General features: G+C 47.1%; 1 long non-coding RNA gene across 1 annotated transcript; it reads right to left on the bottom strand.

Moving 5' to 3' along the window:
- Nucleotides 1–6160: 6160 nt before the first annotated feature.
- LOC120323493 lies at nucleotides 6161–7889 on the bottom strand. The gene is made up of 2 exons (XR_005563975.1): nucleotides 7814–7889; nucleotides 6161–6256 (listed from the first exon to the last, which is right to left on the bottom strand). It is a non-coding gene; the product is annotated as an uncharacterized LOC120323493 (long non-coding RNA).
- Between the last annotated feature and the right edge of the window lie 4387 nt (nucleotides 7890–12276).

Below are 12276 nucleotides of genomic sequence, written 5' to 3' on the forward strand. Positions count from 1 at the left end.
GAACTCAGAAGGAAGGAACTCGGAAGGAATGAATGAAAGAAGTAAATTGGAACTCAGAAGGAACTTGGAACTCGGCACTCGGAAGGAAGGAACTCGGAAGGAAGGAGGGAAGGAACTCGGAAGGAAGGAAATTGGAAGGAACTCAAAGGAATGAAGGAAGGTACTTGAAAGGAAGGAAGGAAGTCAGAAGAACGGAAGGACCTAAGAAGGAATGAAGGAAGGAACTTAAAGGGAAGGAACTCTGAAGGAAGGAAGGAACTCGGAAGGAAGGAAGGAACTCGGAAGCTCGGAAGGAAGGAACTCAGAAGGAACTCGGACAAATGGAAGAAACTAGGAACTCGGAAGGGAGGATGGAACTTGGAAGGAACACAGAAGGAACTTGGAAGGAAGGAACTCAAAAGGAACTTGGAAGGAAGGAACTTGGAAGGAAGGAAGGAAGGAAGGAGGGAAGGAACTCAGAACTTGGAGGGAAGGAAGGAACTCGGAAGGAACTTGGAATTCGGAACTCGGAACTCAGAAGGAAAGAACTCAGAACGCGGAAGGAAGGAGGGAAGGAACTTGGAAGGAACTCGGAAGGAAGGAACTTGGAACTCAGAAGGAAGGAAGGAACTCAAAAGGAAGGCAGGAACTAGGAAGGAAGGAAGGAAGCAATCGAAACTTAGAAGGAACTCGGAAGGAACTTGGAACTCAGAAGGAACTCGGAAGGAAGGGAGGAACTTGGAAGGAAGGAAGAAACTCGGAAGGAACTTGGAACTTGGAAGGAAGAAAGGAACTCGAAAGGAACTTGGAAGGAAGGAACTTGGAAGGAACTTGGAAGGAAGGAACTATTAAGGAATTAGGAAGGAACTTGGAAGGATAAAACTCGGAAGGAAGGAACTCGGAAGGAACTCGGAAGGAAGGAAGGAAGGAACTAGGAAGGAATTAGGAAGGAACTGGGAAGGAAGGAACTCGGAAGGAAGGAAGGAAGGAAGGAAGGAACTCAGAAGGAACTCGGAACTCAGAACTCAGAAGGAAGGAAGGAACTCAGATAGAAGGAAGGAACTTGGAAGGAACTTGGAAGGACGGAGGGAAGGAACTCAGAAGGAACTCGGAACTTGGAACTCAGAAGGAAGGAAGGAACTCAGATAGATGGAAGGAACTTGGAAGGAACTTGGAAGGATGGAGGGAAGGAACTCGGAACTCGGAGGGAAGGAAGGAACTAGGAAGGAACTTGGAACTCGGAAGGAAATAACTCAGAACTGGGAAGGAAGGAGGGAAGGAACTTGAAAGGAACTCAGAAGGAACTTGGAAGGAAGGAACTCGGAAGGAATGAAGGAAGGAAGTTGGAAGGAAGGCAGGAACTCGGACAAATGGAAGGAACTCGGAAGGAAGGGAGGATGGAACTTGGAAGAAACTCGGAAGGAATAAAGGAACTTGGAAGGAACTTGGAAGGAAGGGAGGAAATCGGAAAGAAGGAAGGAACTCGGAAGGAACTCGGAAGGAACTTGGAAGGAACTTGGAACTTGGAAGGAAGAAAGGAACTCAAAAGGAACTTGGAAGGAAGGAAGGAACTTGGAACTTGGAAGGAAGAAAGGAACTCAAAAGGAACTTGGAAGGAAGGAAGGAACTTGAAACTTGGAAGGAAGGAAGGAACTCAGAAGGAATTAGGAAGGAACTTGGAAGGAAGGAACTTGGAAGGAATTTGGAAGGAACTTGGAAGAAACTCGGAAGGAAGGAACTCAGAAGGAATTAGGAAGGAACTTGGAAGGAAGGAACTCGGAAGGAAGGAACTCGGAAGGAATTTGGAAGGAACTTGGAAGAAACTCGGAAGGAAGGAACTCAGAAGGAACTCGGAACTCAGAAGGAACTCGGAACTCAGCAGGAAGGAAGGAACTCAAGAGGAAGTAAGGAACTTGGAAGGAAGAAGGGAAGGAACTCGGAACTCAGAGGGAAGGAAGGAACTAGGAAGGAACCTGGAACTCGGAACTCAGAAGGAAAGAACTCAGAACTGGGAAGGAAGGAGGGAAGGAACTTGGAAGGAACTCAGAAGGAACTTGGAAGGAAGGAACACGGAAGGAAGGAATGAAGGAAGGAAGTTGGAAGGAAGGCAGGAACTCGGACAAATGGAAGGAACTCGGAAGGAAGGGAGGATGGAACTTGGAAGGAACTCAGAAGGAACTTGGAAGGAAGGAACTCAGAAGGAAGGAAGGAAGGAAGGAAATCGGAACTCAGAAGGAACTTGGAACTCAGAAGGAAGGAAGGAACTCAAAAGAAGGAAGGAACTCGGAAGGAACTCGGAAGGAACTTGGAACTCGGAAGGAACTTGGAAGGAACTCGAAAGGAAGGAAGAGAGGAACTCGGAAGGAACTTGGAAGGAACTCGGAAGGAAGGAACAAAGGAAGTAAATTGGAACTCAGAAGGAACTTGGAACTCGGCACTCGGAAGGAAGGAACTCGGAAGGAAGGAAGGAACTTGGAAGGAACTTGGAAGGAAGGAACTCGGAAGGAATGAAGGAAGGAACTTGGAAGGAAGAAAGGAAGGAACTCGGAACTCAGAAGGAACTTGGAACTCAGAACTCGGAAGGAAGGATGGAACTCGGAAGGAACTCGGAAGGAAGGAAGGAAGAAACTCGAAAGGAATTCTGGCTCAGCCTCGAGGAGTGACCTGGAGGGGTCCCCACCCAAGGGAGGAATCTCCACACACCCCCGAGAAGGGGATGTTGGAAGAACCTGCTGTTTGAAAGCGGGGCTGGACTTTTCCAGGATGAAGTGCTGGAGTGTCACTCAGGTGTCCCCAGGGCAGCTGTGCCAGCTCAGCATTTTTAGACAAGGACACTTCTCCAGCTCTGCCACATCTTCCCCTCAGGCTCAGGGTGTTGAACTTTTGATGATCAGCCTGATTTTAGCCCAGTTCACCCCCAAAAGCAACCTGACCCCCCTCAGCCCACCCTGAGAGCTTTGCAGACAGGAGATGGCATTGCTGGAACTGTTTGACCCCATTCCAGCAGAGATCCTGCTCCAGCATCCCTGTTCTTCCTTAGCTTTTGTCCTCCTTTGCACCTGCGGTAGCTGCTGCTCTGAGCAGGAGCGTCCTGTGGTCAGGCCTTGCCTCCAGGAAACCCATTCAAACACAAAGTAAAACTCTGAGGCTGCTGCAGGTAGTGAGCAAAAATATTTGCAAATCCCATCATTTCCCAGGAGCTGAATCCATCACTAGTGAGAGTCACATAGATTTTTTTTTTTCCTTTCAAAAGGACTTGTTGTATTAAACTATTTTGTAGATATTTTATCTCTTTTACTACTAAAAGTGGCTACTAGACTGACTTCACAGTTATTTATTGCAGAGATAAAAATGAGAGGAAAGCTGATTTTTAATGCTGGAATATCATTTACTGTCTGGGTGTGCATAAGCAAGAGAAATTATTGGGTATGGACCTGAAGATGTAGAGTTTGAGCCTAGAGGTCATTGAGAGATGCCTGGACAGAAATAGCTCCAGGCAGGAGCTCGTGCAGGAGATGGAATCCACCTTTCAGCAACTATTTCTCCAATTACTCGCTGAGATAGAAACTTATCTTGGGAATAAAATCCAGCTCCTGGCCAGATGCTGCCTTTGGACTGCTCTGGGATTTCACATTCAGTTTGTTTCCATCAGGCTCCTCAGGCCTGCTCAGAATTAGTATTTTCCACGTTCCCCATTTGTCCTCCCCCTGCTCCTGCCTGCCTGCTAATCATGATCCACACTCATGGATTTTAGATGGATAGTCCTGTAATGTCGGTTCTTTGTTTGCCCAGATCCCAAATTCTCATGACAAAATTTGCTCCTACAAATATTTTCCGGGGAATAATTTTATGAAATGTTCACAGATGATTGAACTGTTGTCCCTTTGTTGCATTTATTAAGAATTGATGCTGCACCTTCTGCTTTTGTATCAACTCCAAGTGAAGGTAGGATCCACTTCCCACACAACCACTCTTCCTCTACCCCAGAGTCATATCAGGTTCAGGGTGTGGTTTGCTTTTAATCCTATATAATCACAAAAATGTCTGGGGGGATGAATATCCCAGTGAAGAAGTGTCACAGCCAGAGATCAAACTCATGTTTTCATGGAGTGCACACCATTCATATGGGAAGTTGCCTGGATTTATTTGGCTGATATCCCTCCAGGATCTTCCCTCGCTTTGCTCCACACACATCTCTTTCCCCAGGGGCAGCAGATCCACTGAAATCTGTCACATTGAAGTTTCCACTGTGTTTTCTCCCTGCTTTTCTGCCACCAACTTACCCCATGAACACAAAAGGAAGATTTGATTTTCAAAGGGTATCTGGGAGGAACTATGAGCTGCTGAGAGAGACAGGCTGGGACTTGCTGAACAGCACAGTTTGTGCCTTCCTTTGATCCCTTTACTGCCATCAGAAAATTGGACCAAGATATCAGGCCCAGGATATCAGAAAAACAAGCAGAAATACAAAGTTACAGCACTGTTCTTGGATTACAGGGCTCTTCCTCATGGGTTTGGGCAGAAATTGGGGGTGTAGAAGGTGTGTTCAGACTGCTGGGGCTCAAATTAGGGAAAGAGCTGAGGAACCCTCATTCTGCAGAGCTGAATTTGCTGCTTCTCCATATCTAGTCACCAGATTCCACTGCTTTCCCTGTGATTTCTCCAGTGGCAGCACCCTCTTATCCTCTACATCCCCTATATCCTCTCATCCTCTGCCTCCTCTCATCCTCTGCCTCCTCTCATCCTCTACCTCCTCTCATCCCCTGCATCCTCTCATCCCCTGCATCCTCTCATCCCCTCATCCCCTCTGCCAAGTGGGGTTGTGACTGTGATGGAACAGAGCTGTCCCCATGAAAAGTGCCCTCGATGGTGCTGGAAAGGGCACCCCTGTGTGTAGGAGCTCAGAGCAAACACAAACACATGATTTTGGAAGGATCCACCTGCCCTACCCTGTCCAGAGCAAACCACACATCCAGGAGGAAGAGCCTCTGGGAACACCAGGTTGCAGATCATTCATCTGCTTCTTCCATATGAGGCAGGATTTTGTTGTCTTCATAATTAATTAGATAATGAAGAGCTTTGCTGCTTGGGGGACTCGAAGTGACCACCAAAAATGGGCTGATGGCACAAAAGGACTGAGCCCAGGCAGATCTGGGACAAGCAGGAGGCCACTCAAGCAGAGTAGGACAAGTCTATTGATAATCACTAATAAATATGATTGATAATCAGAAATAAATGTGATTGATAATCAGTAATAAATGGGATGCCCAAAGACTGAGGGGTTGCTGAACACATTTGCAAGGGTGTTTTAAAGAAACAGTTCCCCTGCAGGCAGGAAGGCTCTAAATTGAGGAGAGGGGTGGGCTTTGTGCAGATATTGTTCTGCTGATGTTCTGCTCGTGCAGATCCCAAAACACGCAGCAAAGAAACATAAGGGAAGAGGGAGTTGGTTTTCCAAGACCTCCAAGCTTTCCAGAGCTGGAGTGCAAACAGATGCAATAATTGGTCATTTGCAGCCCTTTTTGTGTAGCTCACACTGCATCCAATGGATAAATGGAAAATATACTAAAAGTTTTAAACAAAAATAGCCTAAAGAAAGCAATTGGCCATTGAGTCTTTGCCAGAATGTTTGGAATGGCCTTGGGAGAATCCTGCAGCCTGGCTTGTACACATTGGCAGAAGGGGGTGGTTGAGAGGATCTGAAATTTTAGGTTCTTCTGGGTGATTTAGGATCTCACCACAGAAAATTTTAGCATGGATTAATAATGTTTAACCCTTTAAAAGACACTTGGGAATGGAAACTCTGAGGAAGGAAAACTCAAGAAATTTGGTGATTTCATGGGAAAAAAAATACAAACAAAAAAGGACTGAAGGAGATCAGGTACTTACAAAAAAAAAAAGGATTGACAGAAAGCCTTAATGCAGGGGAAAAAAAATAAAATAATTGTAATAGAAGAAACTTGTGGCTTCATTGGGTGATTTTCAGGGATTTGCAAACCAGAAAGGAAACTTATCACGAGTGGAAACTAAATGTGAAAATAAATTAGCAGAAGGTATGAAATGAAGATGGAAAATGAAATAAATCCTTGGATAATCCCACACAGAGTAAATAATAGATGATATGGAGAGAGCTTAAGGAGTCAGAAAATGTTATCTTTTTACCAATTATTGACGCAGTTGGTTTGAAGGGAGGAAGGAAATAGGAGTTTATTGAAATGCTGGATCCTCAGCCTTCGCTTGTGAGAGCACAGAGAGGGAGAATGACATCCCAGGAGACCTGGAGGGAATAAATACAACACCTGCCATTAAAAAGGAGTAATTGAGTAACCTGGGGGAATCCAGACAGGTCAGTGTAACCTCATACCTGGAAAAATCCTGGAATAAGCAGTTAAGCAGGGGTTTATAATCACCTGGAGGATATATAAGGTAATAAGATAGAACCTACATGGATTTGACACAAAACTATTCATGTTGCAACAACGTAATTTCTTCCCCTTGGCAGGATAACCTGTGCAGGGGCTGAGGAAGGAGGTGGGTGTGATATATCCTGGCTCTGACACGGCCCCACACGGCAGAATGGGAAGAGTGTTTGGGAAAAACGAGTTGCAGGAAACTGGGGAGAAATCACCCCGGGAAGGCTGGATCTCAGGGAAAGGTTCTTCCCCCAGAGGCTGGTTGGGCACTGCCCAGGCTCCCCAGGACAGTGGGCACAGCCCCAAGGCTGCCAGAGCTCCAGGAGGGTTTGGATGATGCTCTGGGGCACAGGGGGTGACTCTTGGGGCTGGGCCTGTGCAGGGCCAGGGTTGGACTGGATGATCCTTGTGGGTCCCTCCCAGCTCAGCATGCTCTGTGACACTGGGATTCTCTTCCTTGGTGGTCCAGCCCAGGGTGGGCTCTGTCCCACAGGGCTCTGGCCTGTGCTGAGGGCTCTCAGCAGTTTTGTTTTACATCTTCTAAGGCAGAACAGGGCACAAATGTTACGTTGTGGCCACAGAGGACCAAGAGCTCAGGTGGGAACACAAAAAGTCCCTGTAGTGCCTATAATGGATATTTCCAGGCACAGGGAAGGGCCCCCTGACAGGGAGGAGCCCTGCCCAGTCCAATCCTTGTCTGACAGGGGCTCTGTCACCATCCGCTTCTGCAGCCACTGCTGGCAAGAGACTGGTCACAGAACCCCTCCTGCTGCAGTCTGGGTGTGAACTTGTCTCCAGTGTTTGCACAGATCAGTTTTGCTGACCAGCAGCAGCAGGACAACCAGGCAAATGAGTTCTACAGGTTCTTCTTGAGGAAAAGGGCCATTCTTATTCCATGTTCTCTGCGGCAGCTTTATGAGCCCTCAGCTGAAAGACTGAATTTGCTTCTTAACTAAAGTCTAAAAAACTCAGAAGGATACTAGTGCAGCATGTTGGTTGCTTGCTGTAAATGTGTGAAGTCTGAAGTGATCTGTGATTAGAATGTGGCTCAGAAGACTTTTCTCTCAAAACATCTTTGCCCCTTATTCACTATGGCCATAAATTTTGGCAGGGGCTGCCCAGGGAGGGGTTGGAGTCCCCACCCCTGGAAGTGTCCAAGGCACAACTGGAGGTGGCACTCGGTGCTCTGGGCTGGGGGACAGGGTGGGGATCAGGCACAGGTTGGACTCGATGGTCTTGGAGGTCTTTCCCAACCAAAATGATTCTGGGATTCTGTGAAAAGTGGCACAACATGTTCTGGCAACTCAGGCAGTGTCTTCACACTGAGATGGACACCTGATTCCTGCTGGTTGAAAACAGAGTAGATTTATGTTTGTGCCCTTCCCAAACCTTGCAATGATCAACTCAGACCTTGCCCTGACCTTCAGAAGTATGAAAATCCAGCTCCTCAGCCCACAGCTCTCTGAGCCTTCCATGGGGTCCCCGTGGACTCGATGGGATTCCCTGTGGAATGCCTGTGCCTTTTGGAGCATTCCAGGCTGCAGCAGCAGTGTCACAATGATGGGCTTTGAGCACAGGAAACATCACAAATGTCAGGGGAAGGTTCAGAGCAATATTTGCCACATGTGGAAACAGAAAAGATGATTAGAAATAAAACACAAAACACAATTGAATTTGTATTGAGCTACGTAGGAAATGTGTATTTTCATCCCATAAAGTTCATTCACAAGGAGTTTAACACTGCAGAGAACTGTTATGTGGCAAATGTCTCCAACTGGTCCATCCCCAGATAACACTTAGATAATCCATCAAATTTTCTTCCTCTACTTTTAAGCAAATGTATTTCCTAGAAAAACAGGCCTGGGAAGGAGCTGGAGGAGTTGTGGGTCCTCCCGCTTTGGGCACGTTCCCTCCAGCCCTCCAGTGATGGAATTGCCTCAGACCTTGTGCCCGACAACTTCTGGGGACACCCCCGTCCCACTGAGGGGCCACCTGTCCCCATGTTCCTGGCAGGAAGCCCTTACAACTCATCCTGAAGTGTACCCTGTCTGCTTTGGCAGATGATTGGTGACCTCAGCACCCCGGGAGCTCTGTAAATGTGCCAAACCCTTCACAGGATAAAAATGGGAATTACACAACTCTTTCAATGCTGTCACCTCTGGTGTCTTCTCAGCTTTCTGCAGAGCTCACTCACAGCCTCTCTCACAGTTCAGAGGGGAGATAACAGACAGGAATTGTTCTGGAGGTTCTGAGACACAAACACTGGGAAGATTTCAAAGTGCTCTGGAGGGTGGGATCAGATTTGAACATGATCTTGGTGAATTGGAGGCATGACCCAAAATAAATGCAATCAAATTCAGCAGAGACAAATGCAAACAGCTCAGGCTGCTGGAGTTCAGGCAGGTGAGGTCACCCCTGCCATCAAAGCTGGGGTGAGAATTTTCTATCCCTCCCCCACCTCCAATCTGCTCATTTCTGCCTTGGTATAAATTTGCTGCCCTTTTAGGTGTGATGATCAACTCTTGGTGGGGCTGCATGACAAAACAGCTCCCTGAGACAACTCCGAATAAAAATACCTCTTCTTTATTTGTAAAGTGTGACATGGATGGTGGTTCAGCTCCTGCTCTGGTTCACAGCACAGTCTATCTGTAGGGGAAGCAATCTGAAGGAGGGAGAAACAAATGGGCTGCCAGGAACATGGGAGCAGAAACTCTACTGCTGGAGCCAAGTTTCAGGCACATACATTTGGATGAAGGAGAAATCAGATGTACAAATACAATATGGGGAATAGTTAGAGCAGCACAGCACAGCCCAAGCTCAGAGTCAGTCTGCCACAAACTCCATGTGGAGCCTTTGCAAAGAATAATCCTGGAATCAGGAATCACAGGATGGTTTGTGTTTGAAGAGATCAAAAAGCTCATCTTGTTCCACCCCCTGCCATCCACAGGGACACCTTCCACTAGCCCAGGTTGCTCCAAGCCCTGTCCAACCTGGCCTCGGACACTTCCAGGGATCCAGGGGCAGCCACAGCTTCTCTGGGCAACCTGTGCCAGGGCCTCCCCACCCTCACAGCCAAGAATTCCTTCCCAAAATCCCATTTAAACCTAGTCTCTGTCAGTCTGAAGCCATTCCCCCTTGTCCTGTCACTCCAGTTCCTGATGACAAGCAGATGAACAGCAGCCAGGAACCTAAACCTGACCTTGGAATACAGCAGCAGGAGGCATTTAGAATGGGAGGTCATCAGCTTCCTGCTGGGGCTGTTCCTGTCAAGGCACCTTCATATTCATGCGGGTACCTTGGAGGGAAACCAGAAAAAGAGGTTCCACGTGGAGAAATCAGTGAGGAATTGGTAAATTTTCCCTTCTAGAAAAGAGAAGCGAGGGAAGGCAATCCAGTGCCAACAACATAAATGCAGTTAGAGAGGAACAGCAACTTGATGTCCATCTTGTACAGGGTGAAAGGGCAAAAAATGAACAGCTGGTTTTGCATAAAAGATAGTTCAGTAATATAATAATAAAAAGCCTTCTGCCCATCCAGAGAGAGAAGTGCAGGAACAGAGCAGGGACAATTATATCTGCACAACTGCAGGGGAGAACCTTATTAATACATCTCTTAAGGGTTGATCCCTGGCTGTGCTTCAATTCAAGTGGGAGATTAAATGATCTCCTGAGGCTCCTTTAAGCCTTGTGTCCCATGATCTGTGCCGTTTTTTAGTGGCATAGGAAGCTGTGGCCTAAAAAAACAACAACCAAAGGAAGATAGTACTTTAACAATGACAAGGCATCTCCAAGCAAGGTGACCTCATCTTGAACTCTGCTAGAAAGGGAACTGATAAAAGCTGGGGTAGGAACAGCAAACATAATGATTAGAGACTTGGGAAACAGCAACAAGCTTTTCATGTCTAGAAGGAGATGAAATCTGGGAACATCACATTGAGCAAACTGAGGACAAGTGGGTGTGCTCGGAATCTTGACTCTGCCTTGTACGGAATTATACTTTATTGACACATATCAGACTGAAGACTAATGAAGAAGATTGGGCAGAAGCAGGGACTGGATTTTGTTTGTTTTATTGTAATTGGTTTTCACAATAGATAATTAACTGTAGAACTCATTGCTCTAAGACATGTCAAAGACTGGGAACTTATCAAGGAGAGATAGAACAGGAGAGGTGTCAACAAGAATGAGAGATAGAATATGTATTTAGGAGGAATAAATTATTCCTGCTGGCAAATTAAATCAGCCACTAAGCCCTATGGACAGGCAAGATGTAGTTTTGAAGCACAGTGTGGAATATTTGCCTATTATGGATGTTTATTCCATATGGTGCCATCCACCACGTCCGGCACAGTGAGTCAGCAGCAGATCTATGTCATGGAATGATGGAATCATGGAGTGATTTGGGTTGGAAGGGACCTTAAAGCCCATCCAGTGCCACCCCCTGCCATGGGCAGGGACACCTCCCACCAGCCCAGGTTGCTCCAAGCCCTGTCCAACCTGACCTTGGACACTCCCAGGGATCCAGGGGCAGCCACAGCTTCTCTGGGCAACCTGTGCCAGGGCCTCCCCACCCTCACAGGGAAGGATTTCTTCCCAATATTCCACCTAAACCTACCCTTTTCAGCTTAAAGCCATTGTATTTTTGTCTTCACAGCTGCAGCAGGACTAAATCTCTGCAGGCTGGAGTTTGACACTGGCATTTGTGGGCACTGAAAAGAAAATACCTTCAGATCTTACGAGCACCAGCCAAGTGCTGAACTTGTGTTACATTTGGGAATCCAGCTCTGGAGGAATGTTGGGCCAGGCTGAAGAGTTCCCCTGTAATAGCAGATGTCCAAAACAATCCAGTGGCTCAGGGAAAGCCTCTGTGGTTGAGCAGGAGGAGACAAAGTGTTGGAGAGTGTCCAAAGAAGGGCAATGAGGCTGGGGAAGGGACTGGAGCACAAGTGCTGTGAGGAGAGGCTGAGGGGGCTGGGGGGGCTCAGCCTGGAGAAGAGGAGGCTCAGGGGAGACCTCCTCACTCTCTGCAACTCCCTGACAGGAGGGGGGAGCTGGAGGAGGTCGGGCTCTGCTCCCAGAGTAGGACAAGAGGGCACAGCCTTAAGCTGTGCCAAGGGAGGTTTAGGCTGGACATCAGGAAGAAATTCTTAATGGAAAGAGTGCTCAGCCACTGGAATGGGGTGTAGTCACTGCCCTGCAGGTGTTAAAGGACAGACTGGATGTGGCAGCAGGGCCATGGTCTGGGTGACACAGCAGGGTTGGGTCATGGGTTGTGCTCAATGGTCTCAGAGGTCTTTCCCAACCTCAGTGGTTCTGTGGTTCTCTGAAGGCAGAGGAGGCAGATCCTGGGCTGGTGAAGCCCAGCAATGCTCAGGGGCTGTTTAACAGTGCTTTTTGTGCAGGAGAGTTAATGACAGAATTAGAGGAACTGTAGGGGAACATATTGATTTTCAAAGCTGCATGAAAGAGAAACATCATTGCTTAATGCTCAAGTACAGGCCCTCCAGTAAATACCTTTTCAGGCGAGAAACTGCCCTCACCTCCTCCTGCAGCTCTGCTCCAGCACCATGAAATCGAAGAGAATCTCAGCTCCAGTGAGATGGGGCTGCTCTGAACCGGTGGTTAGAATTTGATGATAATAAGGAGTTGTGTGATGGGGATGAAACTTCTTCATTGAATATATATATATCTCTTCAAATTGCACCCAGCAAAACCAGTGGGCAAGAAAAAATAATAAGATCCAAACCTTTCCTTTCCAATACACACATTTTATTTTTATTTTAGGTCTTCTTGCCCCTCTAGCAAAAGGTCATAAATTATTTAACTGCTGCAGCTCAGGCTTCTCTTTTTTTACTGTCTAATAAAATCAGAGAAATATAAATCTA

Source organism: Pipra filicauda, unplaced genomic scaffold (genome assembly GCF_003945595.2).
Source record: "Pipra filicauda isolate LSUMZ 115617 unplaced genomic scaffold, ASM394559v2 scaffold272_size1030459_pilon, whole genome shotgun sequence".
Taxonomy (NCBI): domain Eukaryota; kingdom Metazoa; phylum Chordata; class Aves; order Passeriformes; family Pipridae; genus Pipra; species Pipra filicauda.